This window comes from Heloderma suspectum, chromosome 6, assembly GCF_057233095.1.
Source record: "Heloderma suspectum isolate Gila_16-S chromosome 6, 16-S_ref, whole genome shotgun sequence".
NCBI classification, from domain to species: Eukaryota; Metazoa; Chordata; class Lepidosauria; order Squamata; family Helodermatidae; genus Heloderma; species Heloderma suspectum.
The window spans coordinates 48,348,076-48,364,297 of NC_139463.1; the positions used below are offsets into that span (position 1 = coordinate 48,348,076).

Here is a 16,222-nt window from a genome sequence, read left to right on the forward strand (position 1 = left end):
GCTATGAAAGGTACAGGAGCCCTGTGTACTCCCTCTGCAGCTGGCCAGAATGCCCACTGCCCCTCCCAAAAGGGGGTAGCCACTCCTATGTTCTTTTCAACTCACTGGAACGTGTACACTATTTAAACACCTAAAGACGTATCCTGTGTTTTCTTACTAGGCAGTAAGTCCTGCTATACACAGTGAGGTTTACTTCTAAGAAAACTTGCTTAGGACCAAGCTGCTGCAAGGCTGCAATCCTGGGATGGGTAACATGCGGCCCTTCAGTTGTTGTTGGAGGACAACTCCCATCATCCCTGACACTGGCCATGCTGGCCGGGGCTAACGGGAGTTGCAGTCCAACAACATCTGGAGGGTCAATGGCTCCCCACCCCAGCTGTAATCCTAATCGCATTTACAAAGGAGTAAATCCCACTGAGTTCGGGGAGACTTATTTCTGAGCAAGTGGACGGGGCTGGAAATCTTGCAGATTTCTGTCAAACGTAAGCACGCCCAGCTGGATTGCATGCAATCAATTATTCCATTTATGTGAAAGAAGCGACTTTGATGATCAGCAGAGGGGAGAAAGGCTGTGAGAAAAGCCAAGCCACAAGCAGGGCTGACTTTTCCTTCGAACGATATCACTGCGCCCCCATATGACCCAAGGAAAACTTTCTGGATGCAGTTCAAGGCAGTAAACACGCCCCCTCCACCCCGATTCTCTGGGAGACAGGGCCTGGTGCACTGCAACCTCCCCCACTCACCCGATCAGTGCCGCTGGCTCTCTTCCTTCTGGGCCAGCCCTCTCACTGTTGGGGGGGGGGGACACACAGTAGGCAGCCCCAGGAGCCTGGAATGGATCGCCCATCTATGAGGCCAGGTGAGGCCAGCACTTGAGGCTGCAGGTGCTGTGCACCAGAACTGGATAGACTTGACTTGGGTGTGTGGCAAAAACAATTGGGAACGTAGGAAGCCACCTTCTACTGACCTGGTTCGCACAATGGCAGGGCAGCTAATAAGCCATGGTGGCTTATTTCCCCTGCCGCGCGTGGTGATTGCGTGCTGGGGGGATTAGCACAATTACCCTCAACAGCGTGGCTTGTCATGTCATGCACACCCAGCCAGGGTGGCTTGTTGCCGTGGGTAACAAGCTACTGAAAAACCATGGGCTGTTACAGGATTCTGGGTGGCTTGTTACCCACAGCAACAAGCCACCCTGGCCAAGTTTGTATGATGTAACAAGCCGTACTGCCAAGGGTAATGATGCTAATCCCCCCATTAATTATGCAACTAGCATGCGTGGTGGGGGAAGAATCCACTGTGACTTACTTCCCCAGCTGCGATTGTGTGAGCTGGCCCACTGGGTCCGCCCTTTGGTCCATCTAGCCCATTATGGTCGACACTGGAAGCAATGGCTCTCCAGGGCTTCAGGCAGGAGTTTTTCCAGCCTTGTCTGGAAATGTTGGGAATGGAACCTGGGACGTTCTGCATGCCAAGCAGGGGCTTGCCTCTACCATGGAGCTACAGCCCTTCCCTCAGGAGGCTCTGCACCAGCCCCACTGAAGTGAATGGGAGATGGGCAAGAGCACTTTGCATGCTGATGGGAGGGCAGCTTCTGGAGTTTCCACTTCAGGCACTCAGACATCTTGGACCTGCCTTGAATCCAGTCTCTTTCCCCACTTGGATGCAACAGCTTCCTAGTGAAGCCGCAATTCATCTTTGAAATGTCAGTTACATAAGAGAGAAAGAAAAATCGATACACATATTGTGACCTAATAAAAACAGATTAGCAGGAGTGGGAGATTGTGTTCAATGGGGCAGAGGGAGATCAATACGGCAGTTGTGGAGACAAAAGGGAAATGGAAGGGGTGTAGCAGCCACATGAACATCATTGCTGTTAATTTTTCACGTCCCTCCACATGGCCAGAAAGCATCACCATCACTGTTTCTGATCCTGACGCTGCATAAACCAGTCAAAAGATCTGGTGTAATCCACTTAGCTGTTAATGTTGCTTTGCCGGGGGAGAACGGGACCTCCCATTTCTAAAGATGAATGGGAAATATGGAGGGTGATGTCTGCAGAGTATTCATTTCCTGCCAGAAAGGAAAAGATGCATCTTTCCCAGGAGTGGATTTGCCACATAGGGTGAAGACAGATGTGACATTTCAAGAATGGCAGAGGTGGCTCTGACGGAGAAACCCCACTTGGGATACATATTGATACCCCAGCTATCTATAAATTAGAACTGGCCCCGGGAGTGGGCCGATGAGTCAGGCATCCATTGTGCTCTTGGTAGCGGTGGTGGGCGGCTGTCTTACGCCCATTTGCTTCTCAAACACAGTATCTGTCCTGCCCACTCGACAGATGCCCCCGTAAGGGTCAAACTAGTCATCATGTTAATAGTATGAATGATTTTGCATACACCTGTCTTGTTGTTAAATCACATGATCCTTGCTTTTATCCATATAAAGTAGAGCCTGTTTTGGTCACAAGTGATTAAATTAGCGTTCCTAGAGGAGTGTCCACTCATGGATCTTATATGGAGTAACCATATCACGTTGTCCCATTTAAATCTAACATCACTTAGGTGACATTCTGAGTGATCAGATATGTCCACTAGTTAATAGTGGTGATAGCCAGGACCATTTTTGTCTTTTGGACCAAGAGTTCTTCCTGTCCTCCTGTTCCTCCTTTAGCAATTAACTCACCATTTGGGTCAGATTCAAAGCACACTTCTCCATTTGCTGGTCCTCAATCTGCAAGTTACACTATAAGAAATCAGTTGACCTGACTGGCCAAGAAGCCCAAAGGAACCATCTATATGGGTCATTTTTAAATAGAGAGACAGCAGAGCTTAGAAAGCTGGCCACCATGGTATGATCCAGTTGAGGTACATGGGTGCTGATCTTAGCCTGATAACTGTCTAAAGTCTTTAGAGTCAGCTCAGCAAACCACCATCGAAGCAGAGCCTTAGAAGTCTATTCTATTTATGTTTTATGTCCCAGAGTGCCTGTAATTGCTGTGACACACCCCCCCCGCCCACCTATGTGGTTTTTATCAACACAGTACTTTGCACATGCAGGGGTTAAAGGCTCTAGACTGGTGTAATTCTATGAGCTCACGTATAACCCCATCTGCTTACGTGTTCAAGTCATGAGTGGGAAGTTGGAAGGTCGATACACATAGAAAGTGGGGCTACTATTATTATTTATAAAATGCCTAAACTCTTCCAAGAACTGTACACAGATTAAAAAACAAGACAGCCCCAGCCCACAAGTTTACAGCCTAATAAACATGACGCCAAAGGAAAAAAGGGACAGGGAGAGAAGAGGAAAGCAAGCAAACCCAGATAGCACCATCATCTGTTAATTTGTATGCCGCTTTCCCAAAAGATTGTGCCCAAGCAGTTCACAACATATTAACTGCGATGAATTCTTAAAGTCATGTCATTGTTCTGCTAGTGACCACCGAGAACAGAGACAGTCCAAGAGGAGAGCAGCCAGACAGCAGCTGGTCTCCCCGCCCAGCCACTGCAGGGGGAGGGCCCTGCTGCCCCTCTCTCCGGGTGGAGTGGCTGCTAATCAGATCGGTTCCAGGAAAGGGGAAGACAAATGGAAGTGGGTCCCAGCCATTCCAGCACAGTGGACCGTGGCTGTCCCTGTTACTAATTGATCTTGTACCCAGAGAATGACCTCCTTCGCAGTCCCACCAAGGGAGTGGTGGCACTTGAGTTCATGGAGAGGACTGGGCCCCAGAAAGGCATCCCAAAGCTTCCTCCTCCCCAGGAACTTGTTCCTCAGGGAGATCCCAGGGACCTGCCCCCTGCTCCAGGGGGGGGTCCCTTACCACCCTTGGACTCTAAGGACTCCAGCTATGAAGGCACTAGCATGCCACAGCACTGCCCCCCCCCCCCCCGCATGCCTCCCTCCATCGATCCTTGCTGCTTCAGGCTGCTAAAACAGACCAGGCCCCTTTAAGAGCAAAGGCCATGCTCAGTGAGGAGGTGGGGCCAAGCAGCCTAAAGGGAGCAAAGTCTCTGCTTAAGCTCAGTCTTTTGGTCTGCTGCTTGATGGAGAAAAACAGGCAGAGCAGCTTATCTGGCTTCCAGCCCCGGGTAGCACTGCCCTGTCCCTGCCTCTCTGAGAAATCTGACTTGCCAAAAACCTGGCTCAACCCCTGATCCATAGTGGAACCCTGTAACCCCGATCTCACCAGCACCCAACAACATTACCCTTGCCAGCGCAAAGGCTGGACAGAACACAAGGGTGCGGAATCTCCACCAAAGGCCAGTTTCCGCATTCGGCCCTTGGGGCCTCCTAGGACTCTTCTAGGGGGCGGGGCTTGGCCTCTAAGCCCCACCCCTGGAAAGGTCCTGCAGCCTGCTCTATGAGGTGCAAAATTTTCCTGGGGTCTGGTGGCAGCAAACTACCTCTGGCATATCCTAAAAGTGACTTTAGTCAGATTCTCCAAATCCCTATGTAAAGAGGGCTGTTACGCCCCCCCCCCAACCCCAAATGAGGAGTTTTGTCACCCTGGCAGTTTGGTAGCATCTCAACTGCACAAGAATAACTTCATCATAAACACAACATAGAAGAATCCAGTTCTAAAAGATCTCTAGTGCATAATGTCATTTTTTTTTTTTTTTGCTCCAAGCAGAAATGTCAATTATTCCCTTAGCCTAGGTTTCCACTCCACATTGATGTACACGTTCATGTATAATACAGAAGCAGAAGTGAAATCATGAGTCTGAAATGGGACCCGTAGACCTTCCTCCCACCCCTGCACTCCCAGTTTTCAGCCCTGACGATACTTCAGTTTTCATATGGAGCAGCTGGTCCTAACAGCCTTGATACCCGTTCTTGAACAGGGTAGTGATAGCCTGGTAGTGTTCAGATCCAATATGTTTATTAAAGCAGGTCAAACAACCTGTGCGTATCTTACCACTCTGAGTGGAAGCTCTTGAGACTGTGCTGCTGATTTTGTGAAGCGGAAACCAGGGCTGGAGGAATAATGGGCACTTCTGCCAGGAGCAAGGAGGCATTCTGGGAAATGGTGATAGGAGTGCATCTGCAATGAAGCAAACTGATGAAGCTGAGATAAAGGCACTCAAATGCCTCCTGCATTGGCTTTGGCTTGGAGCAAATTCCTGTATCGAGTTTTGACATCCATGACAGCTACTAGGTTTACTGAAATGAAGATGGATACCTGCCCAGTGTAGCAATGGCAGTACACATTCTCCTTGTGTTTACCCTGCCATTAATGGTGCTTTCTTGACCTAGCCTTAGGGCATGGATGCACTACAGCCTAAATCCACAGTATCTGCTTTTGTGGGATTGTTGAGTAAGGAGCCATATTAATCCTCTGATAGAAAACCAGTCTGTTCCCATCCACTTTCCAGGCCCCTGTCCCCACTTTTTCTTTTTTACACTTTATGTGTTTTAATCAAAGTTCAACTTTTTCCCCACACTGGGGAATTTAGAAGCACTATTCTACAGCTTTAGATTTTTAATGCAGCAAGACAAAAAAATCAAATGGATCTTGGAATGGAAACAGATGTTATTTATTAAAAGTGTTCTATAAATCAGTTTTCTGCCCACCAGGACCTTCAAAGTGATGTTCAATTTAAAACAGCAATATAATAAAATCTCAACAGAATGCCAAACCAGAACACTCTTAAAACCAGAACAATATTAAAGTCCATCAAATGTCCACAAAACAGTACAGTTTTTATTGGCTGTCGAAAATTTAGTAAACAGTTCCAGAATTAGGGTGCTGCTACAGAAAAGGCCCTGTCTCATGTGCCTACCAACCTAGCCTGTTTTGGTGGTGGGACATACAACAGGGTCTCTGATGAAAATCACATATTATGGGCAGGCTTGTATGGGAAGACACAGCAATCTCTTTGATATCTTAGCCCCAAGTCATTGAGGGCCTTATAGGTCAATAGCAGCACATTAAATTGGGCTCAGAAACAAACTGGAAACTGGTACAGTTGGTTCAAGATCAGTGATATATGGTCTCTAAAGCACACACCAGAGTACAGTCTGGTTGCTGCATTTTGCATTAGTTGTAGTTTCTGAACGCTTTTCCAGGGCAGTCCACATAAAGTACATTACAGTAGTCTAACCGAGAGGTGATTAAGGCATGGAATGGACCACTGTGGCAGGACCTTCCCCAGGAAGAAGCGCAGCTGGTCCACCAGCTGAAGCTGAACAAAGGCACTCCTAGCCACAACAGCCACAGCCACCTGACCTGGCCCTCTAGGAGCAATGCTGGGTTCCAGGGCACCCCTAAGCTGCAAATCTGGTCCTTCAGAGGGAGTGCAATCCCACCCAGAACAGGCTGGATTCCCAAACCCAGACTGGCTTGTCAGCTGATCAATCAATCCTCCACCTTGCCTACACTCACAGCTATCACTGCTGATCCTGCACCACCAGCAACAGGGGAAGGGAAGACTGTGGCATTATCACACCCTTCAGAGTGACTTGGAAAATTTTTCTGGGTTTCCAGTTTTTTTTCTGGAAAACCTGGAAAGGTCTGGAGCCAACCCAAGGAGGAATAAAATGTTTTTGTTTTGTTTTTAAACATCCTGGGACTCTCTCTCCTTTTCTCTGCGCCAACCCAAAGAGAGTCTCAGAGGATTCACTGATCTCAATTGTTATTCTCATCTGTTATTTGATAATAAAGATCATGGAACTGCATATGATAAAGAAGCCACACCTTAAAGCAGCAGCAAGAAGAAACACCTGACTGACTGACTATTCTGGAAACTTGTTTATTACATTCTTGGATCAACTAGAATTTAAAACCGAACATAACCATGGAAACAGAGATGTAGCTTTTCTAAGCCACGTAGGGCATCGAAACATAAAGCCTATAATAGCAAGGAGATGTTTGGCAATTACGAAGAGCTTCGTGAGATAAAGAAATGATTTATTCAGAGAGAAGTGACAAGTAAAGATAAAAGGTGGAACTGTCTAAGCAGCCATCTATGCATACAAGATGTAAAATGGAAATGACCTGTCCAGGTAAGGGAAGCTAGAAAGGTGCTCTCGGCAATTTCGAGAGAGCAATTAAATCAGCTAGAAGAGGTCTAGGTGGATACAGATGTTGGTGCTGCGACACAACACCAGTCCTGTTCCCCTGTGCAATCCCATGGCCAACTCCAAGAAGCTGAAGACCGAATGGTCATTCTAACACTGCATGCCTTCCACCATTTCACAGATGGAAATTGGGCCACTCTTTCTAACACCACCCCTCCTTTCTCATCAAGGATGATGGTTCTGGCTGGGTGACCCCTGCCCACTACACATTGCTGAAGGTTCTTCTCACCTGCTATAAGATGGATTTATTTATCCTGTCCTACACTGGATTTTGAAGCAGAGGGTGGTAATAAACTGATTATATGTTGTGGGAGACAACTGATATTGAATAGAATTAATGCTTACAGCCTGATCCAATGCACATTTATACAAAAGTGACTGAGTGCAGTTGGTGTTATGACATGGCCGGGCACTTGCTGATGCCCCAAACCCCAACAGGGGCCCACTGACAAGAGCCCCCAGGAATTGCTCCTCCTCTTCACCACAGTAACCCGCCTCATGTTCTCGGGGGCGGCGAGGAGGAGCAGCAGCAGCAGAGGGCCCTGCCTGCCTGCTCCCTGGCTCTCTACCTGTCAAGCGAGCCACTGATGCCGTGAGGAGAAAGAGAGAAGGAGCGAGAGCAGCAGCTGACAGTGGTGGTGAGGAGGCACACTCACTACTGAGGGTGTCTTTGCAGAATTTGCAGACAAATTCTGCAAAACAAGGCCCTACAGGAAATTCCTGACTTGTGTGGCGGATAACTTCCACCTACTGAAAGTAGAGGAAGGAACTAGAGGATCGGCTATCCTTGACTTGATCCTAACCAACAGAGATGACTTAGTGGATCAAGTAGCAGTTACGGGAGATCTGGGGGAAAGCGACCATGTTGCACTTGAGTTCTTGGTTCTAAGGGAAGCAAAAGCCGAGTGTAGTCAAACATGTACCCTGGATTTTAGGAAAGCTGATTTTAATAAACTCAGAACAATGATCAGTAAGGTCCCATGGCAAGCGACACTAACGAGAAAAGGAGTCCAAGATGGGTGGGAGCTTTTCAAAAAGGAAATTCTCAAGGCACAATTACAAAGAATTCCAACAAGATGAAAAGGTGGAAAACAACAGAAGAAGCCAATGTGGCTTCACAAAAAGCTTAGAGATGACCTGAAAACAAAAAAGGACACATATAGGAAGTGGAAGGAAGGCCAAGCAACAAAGGAAGAGTACAGGCAGGTAACACAGAATGGCAGGGATGGCGTCAGGAAGGCTAAAGCTGAGAATGAGCTGAGGTTAACGAGGGATGCTAAAAACAACAAAAAGGCTTTCTTCAGCTACGTGCATAGTAAAAGGCAGAGGAAAGAAATGGTTGTTCAGCTATTAAATAAGGATGGCAAAATGATACCAGATGACAAAGAAAAGGCAGAGGTGCTCAATTCCTTCTTTGGCTCAGTCTTCTCCCAAAAGAGGGTCTATGACCCCCCTGGCAAAGGTGAAATACAGGCTGAAGGGGCAGAATTGCAGCTTGAGATCGCCAGGCGTATGGTCAAGGAACACCTCATTACTTTGAATGAGTTCAAATCTCCAGGGCCAGATGAACCGCAACCTAGGAACTGGCAGAAGAACTCTCAGAACCGCTGTCTATTCTCTTTGAGAAATCATGGAGGACGGGTGAAGTGCCAGATGACTGGAGGAGGGCTAATGTTGTCCCTATCTTCAAAGCAGTAAAAAGGAGGAACCTGGGAACTACAGAGCAGTCAGTCTGACATCAATCCCTGGGAAAATTCTGGAGCAAATGATAAAGCAATCCATCTGGAAGCACCTTGACAACAATGCCGTGATTACTCGAAGCCAACATGGATTTGTCAAGAACAAATCCTGCCAGATGAATCTGATCTCATTTTTTGATCAAGTCACCTCCCTTGTGGACTGTGGGAATGCTGTAGACATCATATACCTCGACTTCACCAAAGCTTTCAACAAAGTGCCCCATGATATCCTGATGAGCAAACTAGCTCAAAGTGGGCTAGATGAAACAACAATCTGGTGGATCCACAGTTGGCTACAGAATCGGACTTAAAGAGTGCTTATCAATGGGACCTTCTCCAACTGGGGAGAGGTAACGAGTGGGGTACCGCAGGGCTCAGTCCTGGGCCCAGTGCTCTTCAACATTTGTATTAAGGACTTGGAGGAGGAGGTGCAGGGAATGCTGATCAAATTTGCAGATGACACAAAATTGGGCAGGATAGCTAATACTTTGGAAGACAGAAACAAAATTCAAAGTGATCTGGATAACTGGAGCTCTGGGCAGAAAACAACAGAATGACATTTAATAGGGATAAATGCCAAGTTCTGCACCTAGGAAAAAGAAACCAGATGCACAGTTACAAGATGGGGGATACATGGCTCAGAAACACTACAAGCGAGAAAGATCTTGGAATGGTTGTCGATCACAAGCTGAAGATGAGCCAACAATGTGATGTGGCTGCAAAAAACGCAAATGCTAATTTGGGCTGCATTAATAGAAGCATAGCTTCCAAATCCTGGGAAGTACTGGTCCCCCTCTACTCAGCATGGGTTAGGCCTCATCTGGAGTACTGTGTCTAGTTCTGGGCACCACACTTTAAGAAGGATGCAGACAAGCTGGAGAAGGTTCAGAGGTGGGCAACGAAGATGATCAGGGTACTGGAAACAAAGCCGTATGAAGAGAGACTGAAAGAACTGGGCATGTTTAGCCTTGAGAAGAGAAGACTGAGGGGAGATAGGATAGCGCTCTTCAACTCCTTGCAAGGTTGTCAGAGAGAGGAAGGCCAGGATCACTTCTCGATCTTCCCAGAGTGCAGGACATGGAATAATGGGCTCAAGTGACAGGAAGCCAGATTCCGGCTGAACATCAGGAGAAACTTCCTGACTGTTAGAGCAATACGGCAATGGAACCAATTACCCAGGGAGGCGGTGGGCTCTCCCACACTGGAGGTATTCAAGAGGAGGCTGGACGGCCATCTGTCAGGGATGCTCTGACTGGGATTCCTGCATTGAGCAGGGGGTTGGACTCGATGACCTTGTAGGCCCCTTCCAACCCTACTATTATATGATTCTATGATTTTTGCCCAAGGGCCCCCAAAAACCTGGAGCCGGCATGGACTGCAGCGTTTACAAAAGCACAAGGTGCCATCTTGCCTCTCTTCCGTCATGGGTAAGTCATCATGCCTGTGCTCTTCAACACATTCACGATGGAGCAAGCCCCACTGACCCTGGTGGGTTCACTTCTGCCCCAAAGGCCAAAGAGGGACAGTGTTTGGCCAGCAACAGGTAGCAGAATAAAAGGACAGCTGGAGTGCATGATCCTGTCCTGTGCATCTGCAGACATCCAATCCACTCCATTCCTGGCTTCTCAAAGACCTGACCTTATCAAGGCAGTTCTTGCAGGAGATCTACAAGCATGAAGGAGAAAAGTCAGACTGTACCATGGAACACACTAAACGCTCTCCAATTGAGAGGGGAAAAGGAGTGTTGTCAGGGCAGACACTCAGAGCCCCACTGCAGAGTGACCAAGAGGGCCCCCAACACACAGTGGGGCTGGCTTACTACATTCTGAAATCAGATTAAGTCTAGAGTCTAAAACCTAATTGCACCAGTAGGTGTTGTGTTCCTTTAACAGAATATGTTTCTTTAAAAGCAAAGATTCCTGAAGGGAAAAGATCTCTCCCACCTCCCCCATCCCCTTACTTAAATCCATGCCAGCAAAAGCATCACCCACTGAATCTCTGTGTTGGGCTGTTAATTTTTTTTTTTTTAAGGCACAGAAGCAGGGTCAGTTAGAAAGAAAGAAAGAAAGAAAGAAAGAAAGAAAGAAAGAAAGAAAGATGGCAACCCTATGAACATCCAGTGGTAGCTTTAAGCATCACAGACAGCCAGTTTGAAAGGTCAGTACAGATGATGCCCATACTGGGTGAATGGGCATAACCATTTTCAAATGCGGTGCCCTGGCTAATCATGTGAAATAACCACTGCACATGAAGTAACGCTATCCAGTGGCCACCGAGTGTGGAGACAAAATGGAAGCAAAGCAATGGCTCCCTCAAATGTGTTACCTTCGGCCACCCAAAAGAAGGATGGTCTTGGGGGTATGGATGTGGTCGTGGTGGGGAATTCAGTGGTGGGTTGTGGATAGCTCAACCCAACGAAGAAGGCAAAATCCATGCTAGGGACTATTAGGAAAGTCCTTGAAAATAAAATGCCAGTGTCACAATGCCCTTGCAAAATCTATGTTTAGGCCACATTTGGAATATCATGCACAGTTCTGGTTGACCCATCTCAAAACCAATATTGAGCTGCACAAGGTGCGGATAATGAGTGTAAGGAAAAGTTACGCTTGGGCTGGTAAGTAAAGAATGGGGGAACACGATAGAGGAGCATTTCTCAACCTGTGGGCTGGAAACCATCAGCAGGTCTCGGACCACTTGCATGTGGGCCTCAGTGCTGCAGCCCACCTGATACCTCCATCAGGAGGGAGGGATGAAAGAAACCGGCAGCGTGTGGGGGGAAAGGTTACCAGCATGAGAGGAGAAGGGGAGAAGAAATGACAGGAGATGAATAAGAATTCTTTGAGAGACATGTAGTGGGAGGAAGAAAACAATGTACAATAAAATGTCCTCAACTTAGGGCCACTGGATCAGCAAATACGACCTGAAACGGAGAGGCTGAGTCATGATACCTCCGGGGTTATCGCCTGTACTTAAGCTGAAGGAAGCTGTATGGTGGCACACCCTGCCCCAGACAAATCACTGTGGCAAAGAACTTCACGATTTCCCAGGAGAGAAAATTGTACCAGTAGGTGGCAGCTGACAATGGCAAACTCCACCTCCATCAGCGGCCATTTTGTGACAGGCTCTGCCCCTGTGCTACCATTTTGGGAGGCCTGGTGGGCTGCAGTCATCTTCCGCTCTCTCAAGGGGGCCCTGCGGGTAGAACGTCTCAGAACTCCTGCGACAGAGGTTTCAACAATGATGGGTTGTGTGGATGGAGAAAGAGGGAGAAAAACATCTCTCATCGTAGCAGAATTTGGGGTCATCTAACAAAGCTGGTTGGCAGGAGATTCATGACAGGCAAAACAAAATATTTCTTCACACAACAAATAACTACATTTCTGGAATCTGCTGGCACATGATGTGGTTGGTGGCTTCAAAAGGGAGGGGCAGCTTCCTCGTGGGGCAGGATGGGCCTCTGCAAGAACCAGTATGGACCCCCGTATTCAGAGGCCGTGAATGCCGGAGCGCCAGCTGCTGTGGAGCAACTGCAGGAGAGGGCTTTGCCTTCTTGCCCCAACTGTGGGTTTCCCAGCGGCACCTGGCTGGCCACTGAGGGAACAGGATGCAGTGGAGGCTGGTGGGCCCGATGTCGGTGGGGCTGTGAATCCATTCCGGGTTTCAGTCAGGACCAGCCAGAACACTAAAGGAGCCATCCAAGGTGCTGAACCATATCCCCAAAATAGGTTCAGTACCTCGGACAGCTCCTTTGGAGTTCTGGCTGATCCTGACTGAAACCTGGAATGGATTCATAGCCCCACTGACATCAGAGCCACCAGACCCCACTGGCTAGGCAGACCTTTGGTCTGCCCACCCCTGGGGCCTAGAATTCCCTCTGAAAACACTTCTCCCCACCCTGTTTCTCCTCCTCAAACCCCACTTCCTTAGGGCTGCTAGGCCCCCACAGGCTCACCAGATGGGTGTAGGAGCAGCACCGGGAAGCACAACCTGGCAGTGCGCCGTGATATCATTTATCATCGTCTTCAAAATATAAATGCTCTCCTTCTACCTGTTTTCTCGTGTGGTATTATTGCTCCCTTTCACATGCATTTTAAACATTTATTTTTTTATTATTTAAAACAATAAATAATGAAATAATAGTATGTATTGTGCGACTTCTCAGTCACTCTCTTCCACAGAAGGAGAAATAATTGTACAAAACTAGAAGGACATTTTGGAGGAAGGGACTGGTTTGATTGTCAGAAGATGTCCTTTCTTCTGGCTTCTTTCTCTGGCATTTAATCACTATTCCTAGACCCCAAGATGGAAGCTAGAACCCTGGAACTTCAGGTCCAGGTCAGAGTCCCAAGAGAAAGGCCCTACTCCACTCTCATGAATCCCTTAGTTTTTCATGCACAACTGAAAGAAAGCAAATGTCCATGTCACCACATTGGCTCACATTCCCTCGTGTGCTACCCTCGCCTCTCCCTCTCCTTCATGGCCAAACTAGACATGATGCAAAATGTGTCACTTCAAGTGCTGTTTCTCTTTTTACTGTGGGTGGCCTCTGATTTTAACTGGGACTGCAGTGCAGTAACCCTTTCTTCCTGCAGCAGTCCCAATGAAAATTGCCTTCCTGAAGCTGCTGTTAGTCTGGGGAGGGGGGGCGGTGGGGGGAAAAAGAAGCTCCCACTGGTGCCAATTGAGCCTTCCCTCCCACAATGAAGCAGCTTGGTGGTGGTGGTGGTGGTGGCGGCCCCATTAGGACCATGGTGGGGAAGGAAAGGGTTAAATCCTCTCTGCCTGTGCCATAATCCAAAGAAAATTGGGGGCCACCTGCAACAGCCATTCATACATGCCACCTGAAGTGATGCACTTGGCATCCTCTCTAGTTTGGCCCTTTGACTCTAAGTCCCTTGGGGCCAGGCTCCCCTTTTCGGCCTCTGTCACTCTGGAAAGTGCCATGGTGCTATACAGAGGAGGAGAACTGGTGCTTGAATTATTGGGTGGGGAAAGCTTCATTTAAAATCAACAAGCCCCGCCCCTGGATTCATTTCCATTTTTAGCCAAATCATGCTGTTCTCATAGCCTTCTGAAAACAGTAGCTAAGGGGGCCAGCCAGGCTGCCTTCTCCCCCGCCCCGGCCACCCTTGGGACCCCCTCAGTGGAATGAGTGCATCTCACAGCCAGAGTAAACAAAGCCATGCAGAGGTGGGGACCAGACTGTCCTGCTCAGTCAGGCACTCAGCCAGAGAGAGAGATACTGGAGCGGTCCCTGGAGGGGGCACTGAAGAGAGGTGGAGGGGCACTATGCCCCCATGAACATTCCGAAAGCAGTAGCTAAGGGGGCCATCACAGAAGGTCTGGGGCTTGGGGCCCCTGTAATTTGAGCAGCGATGACGATTATGACGATAAAAACAACAACCATGGTAGTGGAGTCAGGTGCAACTCCCCCAGGGAAGGAAAACTGGCTTGTTTTGAGAGTGAAGCTCAGGAGTGAGATGAAAGACCGTGCGATGTACTGAGCACCTTCAGATTAACTAGCGGGGAGGGGCTGTGACTCATAACACCTCCTAGGAGGGGAGAAGCAGGGATGAGTGGGTGAGCCAATGCATGCAGTCCTTCTGGTCACAGAGGATGCCTTGCTTAGAGAGGAAGAAGACAAAAGAAAGGGAGGCATATTCAGGAGAGATGAGGCCAGGCCCCCTTAAGAGGACAGGAGCGGAGCAGCCAAGAGACCCCGGAGCAGCCAAGAGACCCCGTCCTCGTCCTCCTTCTCGTGCACACAGGATGGAGACAGAGGAGGTCACCAACTCTGTTAACGGACACAAAGAGATTATAGGGCTTTTGGATGGCACAGAACACACCTTACACTTCAAAGCACACAGAAAAGACCTCGCTCTGTTGCCAAGTATCTCTGCATGAACTGCTGCCTAGGAAACGAGAGGAATTCCCAGAGATCAAACACCACAGAATTTCTACAGCATCCAAACCAGATCAGAATACTTTTGTTTATGGATGGATACATAGGTACGCACGTATGTGTATACATCTCAGGAGCGGCCAAAGTTAACTCTGTCGTATTTTTCTGCCATGTTGCAGCACCCGGTTTTTTGGCTGGCAGAGGTTGTTCTTCAACTGTTGCAAAACACAGGTTTGATGGAAACTCATTTGCACAGATGGAAACTATGCATATGAGTACAAAATTAAAGATTCTTCTTCCAGACTTGAAAAACAACAGAATCCCACCGCCAATGCATCCTATGTGCTCTTATAAATCCACTTACCTGATGAGGCAGAGAGCAGCAACCCCGCTAAATACACACGCTACAGCCCGTTTTGAATACATTCTGCCGCAAAATGTGGCGGCGGCTGGGGGGGCGCATCTCCCCTACGCGTTCATGGGCGCCAATGTTCGACCCGCAGCCCGGGCCGAATTCTGGTGGCGATGATGGCGGAGGCAATGACCGCGACTCGTGAATGTGGCGGAGACCCGCCGCGCTCGAGGGGCGGTCGCTCCCACGTCCCTCTTACCCTAGAGCATCTTCCAGGCGCGGCTCGCCTGCACCTGCCGCAAGACCGCCCGCCCGCTCGTTCTCGCTGCCGCTCACAGCCGCCGCCCGGAGCAGCCCGTCCTCCGCATCCCGCGCTGCCCGGCTCGCGACGGGCTGCTCCCGCGGCTCCCGCGCCGCGCCTCTGCCGCTCGCCGGCGCCTCGGCTGCTCTGCGCGCAGAGAAAGAGCCCGCCCCGGGGAGCGCCGCGCGGGCGGGGAGCGCCCGCGCCGCGAGGGGGCTGGCCGGCCCGGCGGGCGGGGGAGGCGGCCCGCCCCGGAGCCCGTTCCGGCGGGGACAAAAGGGCGCCTCCCTCCGCGCCCCGAGCGCCCCCCTCCGGCGGGCTGCCCAACAGCAAGGGAGGGGCGGCGCGGCGCGGCGGCGGCGGCGTCCCTGCTTCCCGCGCGCGCCCTGCGCCGCTCGCCGGCTGCCGCAGTGGGGAGAATGACGCAGTGGCCCGCTCGCCGCGGCCCGCGCTGCCCGGCCCGCCTCCCCGGCGCGGCTCGCGGGCCTCCTCTCGGGCTCTCGGCCCAGAGCCCGGCCGGGGCGCTGCGGGGGACGCCCCGAGGGAGCCGCCGCCCGGCCAGAAGGCGCGCGCCGCGCCCGCGCCCCCGCCCGTCGGCAGGGGAGCCAGGGGCGGCTGGGGGCTGCCCTCGGCCCCGGGAAGGGCGAGGGGAGGCCCGCGCGGCCCCGTGCATCGGCCGGGGCAGAGCCGCTGCTGCGCGGAGCCCGCCTCACCCTTCCCGGCCAGAGCCCCGCGAGAGCCCGGCTCGGTGCCCGCGTGCGGCTTCCCGCCCAGCCCCTTTACCTCTCGCGCCGAGTCGCCGGACTGTGAGCGCCGGGCCTCGCTGTGAGCCTCTGGGGGCCAAA

General features: G+C 50.2%; 1 protein-coding gene across 1 annotated transcript in view; it reads right to left on the bottom strand.

The window, feature by feature from the left end:
- ADD2 (adducin 2) overlaps positions 1 to 15,526 on the bottom strand; it is an 87,723-nt gene extending 72,197 nt beyond the window's left edge. The window contains exon 1 of the mRNA XM_084807100.1: positions 15,336 to 15,526. The gene's annotated coding sequence lies outside the window, so the exon portion shown is untranslated. The remainder of the gene's footprint in view (positions 1 to 15,335) is intronic.
- Between the last annotated feature and the right edge of the window lie 696 nt (positions 15,527 to 16,222).